This window comes from Octodon degus, unplaced genomic scaffold (genome assembly GCF_000260255.1).
Source record: "Octodon degus isolate 3935 unplaced genomic scaffold, OctDeg1.0 scaffold00003, whole genome shotgun sequence".
In the NCBI taxonomy this organism is placed as follows: Eukaryota; Metazoa; Chordata; class Mammalia; order Rodentia; family Octodontidae; genus Octodon; species Octodon degus.
In genome coordinates, this window is record NW_004524579.1 from 4,628,942 (window position 1) to 4,632,799 (window position 3,858).

A 3,858-nucleotide genomic window follows, 5' to 3' on the forward strand; every position below is an offset into this window, starting at 1 on the left:
ACACACTCACCAGTTCTGTGTTTTGGTGGGTCTGCAGGACTCCCAGGAGCACAGCAGCAGTTCTTATCAGATGGCAAGCTGTGCTGGGTCTGGTCAGGCGGGGGTGGTCTGGAGTGGTCTGGGGAACGCAGGGAAGTGACTCACGCGGCGGGCCTGGGCCTGGAAGGGCAGGCTGGAGCAGGACAAGAGCAGAAGCTCTCCCCCACACTCGCAGGGCCTGGGGTTGGTGGGATAAGGAGGGCCCAAGGCGTGGCAGAAGTTCTCACTCAGAGGGCTGGCTGCGCTGGGTCTGGCCCGGCAGGGGAGGTCTGGAGAACGCAGGGAAGTGACTCACACAGCAGGCCTGGGTCTGGAGTGGTGGGCTGGTGCAGGACAGAGCAGAAGCTCTCTCCCACACTCCCACGGCCTGGGGTCAGTCCTCAACTTTTGTCTGTATGTAGTGTATGTAGTAAAAGGCACTACTTCGCCAAATGTCTCTATTTATTTTAAGTTTTATTTTATTTTAAAAAGTAAAAACAAAAGCAAAAACAAATAGCAGAAACAAAGACAGAAACAGGGTAACATACAATAGATATGTTACAATTTTTCAAGGCAAAATTAACAAATTAACAATGGTGGTTACAGTGCCTAATTTTATTGTCAAGTCTGTAGCTCAGATTAACAGTTACTGCAATGTGACATTGAACAAATAATTGCATATTAATGCTTGCTTTTAATAAATTTTAATTTTTGTTGTCTTTTTTACTATTTTAATATTTATTTTAGCGATATTATATTAATAATTAATAAGACAGTAGAAATGGTACATATTTTAGAAGACCAAGATGAAAGGTATTGAGCCATGATTTATGTATTAAACATTGCTGTTCTCAATGTAGTTGCCTAGCTCGCAGATGTCAGTATACAGAGTTTGTCATAGTGAGAATTCTAAACATTAGCTATATTATATTCTTAAGAAATAGACTTGCTTTCTTAGGAAGACCTTATAAAATTTTGGTTTAATTTTGCTTCCTTGAAAAAATATACCTACATATAGATTTTCCTCTCAAAGTTATTTTTTTAAGTTTGTATATGGAGTATCTACCTCCAATATGGTAATTTACAGGTGCTCAATAATATTTGCAAAGGCTCTGAGGCATAGTTTACATGCATAGCCAACCTTTACTTGCAGCACATTCTCCCGAGGATTGTTTCAAATACGGTTTTTATTTTATTATTTAGGTCAAACATGACCATCCTTAAATTTATACTTCTTAGGATATTTATTAGGTTGAAACTTCAAATTCTTAAATTTAGAACTCTGCATCAACAAATACATCTATCTTACGGAGAAGAGGGCAGCAAATTGATGCTCTTAAAATTCTTTCCCCCGAATTCTTCCCACACACTTTGCAGTCCAGTTTTGCTGTTAACAAATACCTCTAGGGCAAGAAATCTGTCAAACTTCATAAACACGGCTGAATTTCACTGAATGTAAATGCCCCTTCTCTTTTCTAATGTCGTGGTCATCCAGTTGTCAAACTGAAGCAATGCCAAGTTTCTCCTTTGACTTTACTGATGTCCTTTCCCTCCTTGAAAAAATTCCTTAAAGTGGTTTTTGTTCCATTTTTGTGTCTTTTTTTTTTTTTTTTTTAATTATGTGTATTATTCATAATTCTGTAATGAAGTACTTCTAAGATTTTTTTTTTTTTTTTTTTTTTTGCGGAACCGGGGACTGAACTCAGACCCTTGTGCTTGCCAGGCAAGCACTTTATTCTACTGAGCCATCTCCCTGACACCCTTAAGTACTTTTCTGTTTGAAATTCTACATTATGGTCTTTGGCCATTTTCCTTCCACATTCCCCCTAGCATGAACCTAAGCTGCTTCTTTTACTCCACATGATTCATTACGAAGTCGATAATCATGTCTCACAACCAGGTGTGAAACCCCATCTTTATGCCTCAGGCTGGACTTAGGAGGTCCCATTTATCCCATTGGTTATTTCCATAAATATGCATGCATCTCATCTCTATTTAAAAGTCAATTTAGCCTTGTGTTTGTCTGTGCAAACTAGAATTATCTCCTTCATATCTTCATTAGCTTAATGATACCCATATTACCTATGTTGAAAATTATAGATTTTCTTAAATATTTACCAATACAATTTTCTTCACTGATTGATATTGTCACAGAAACTTTTTCCCTTGTCTCAATTTTATTAGGAAAAATTTTTCATGAACATATTATTTTCCATGTATTATGGCAATTATATTTTCACTGCTAAGAAACTTCCAACTCTTGTTCCTCTGTGCATTTTATTGATATTTACCATGTATATCCATGTTGTTATGGCTAAATAGGACATGGAAGTGAATCGGATACCTTTTATTTGTCCTTAAGTAGATATACTTACAAGGCAGAGAGAGCTGTGAATAGCTTTTTAAAACAATGATCTGATGGAAGTAACATGGAAAATTAAAGCAAGAAGTATTTACTTATCGAGGAACTGTTCTAGTGTTCTAAGAATCAGGTGTGCAGCTGCATCCTTACCTAGGGATACAGAACTGATCTGAACACAAAATATCTGATTTCAAGAGTATTATTTTCAATGACACGGGGTTTAGGTGTCAGGGAAGGCTTCTTAGGAGACTACAGAAAGGATGAGTGGTTTCATTTTGTTTTATTTTATTTGAGATAGGGTCTCACTATGTTATTCAGGCTGGCCTCGAGCTCAAGATAATGTTCCTGCCTCAGACTCTCAAGTACCGGAATCAGAGATCTGCAGCCACATTTGGCAAGGATGAATTCTAAAATAACTATTTCTGAAGATCATAGGGAAGAATATATTTCTTTCCTCATTCATTGTGGTTTCATCATCATGCCTGGGTCCCTTATAAAAGGACAGATTAACAATACAAACGTATATGCATTCATTTATTTTTAGCTTACTATGAGTCAATAACTTTCAGAAAATAAAAAAAAAAACAGAGGAAGCTTGTAGATTTCTAGGACAGTCAGTGTCTGAGCAATTACAGTCATGGCTAATAAATATTTTTGAACTGCAGCTGAGGCTTTCAATACTAAATGTGAATGAGCTGTAGGAATGTCATGAAATATTGTAGCAAAGGAGAGATTATTTTGTGTCTCATCAATGGCTCTATTCTAGTCAGTATTACACAGCCTAGTAGATCAGCTCATTCAAGGAATGTAGGGTGGTGAAATAAAATAGCAAGAGATAAAAGGATAATTCCCATGTTTTCAACCTTTTACTCCAGCATTAACATTGAGTCACTACTCGAAGTTCTAGAGCATCAGTTGGTACTTCTAAATGCATGTAATGATTAAAATAGTGTGAAAAACCAAAAAAGCACCTAAAGTGAAGAGAGGTCCTTATACCTACACTCAAGGAAACTCCATGTTTTCTTTATAATTCTGTTTTCAGCTTATTTGGGGCCTACATGACTGGAAGCTTAGAAACTGCTAGCATTTCTGAAATTCTCATCTTACTAATTTACTGACAGACTATAATATGAACAATATTCTTATTTAGGCAATTCCAGGGGCACAAGGAAAATAAGCTCACATATGGTGCGGAATTACATTTTTTTGTCTTATTGTTAGCACTTAGGATCCCTATCCCAACTTTATGTTGTCTTTAGATTGAGGGTCATAGTGAAAACCCACCTGGCTTGTATTTATTTTTAGCTTTATAATGAAAGTCTCCAAAAATAACATTCCCACAACATGATCAGGCAGTAGGCCAGAATTTTCTTTTCTTTTTTTTTTTTTCAAAGTTTTATTGATAAACAGATAGCAATGAGACAGTTTCAAATCAAACCGGAAGTACAGTTTCAACAACTAATACACTGCATATATTC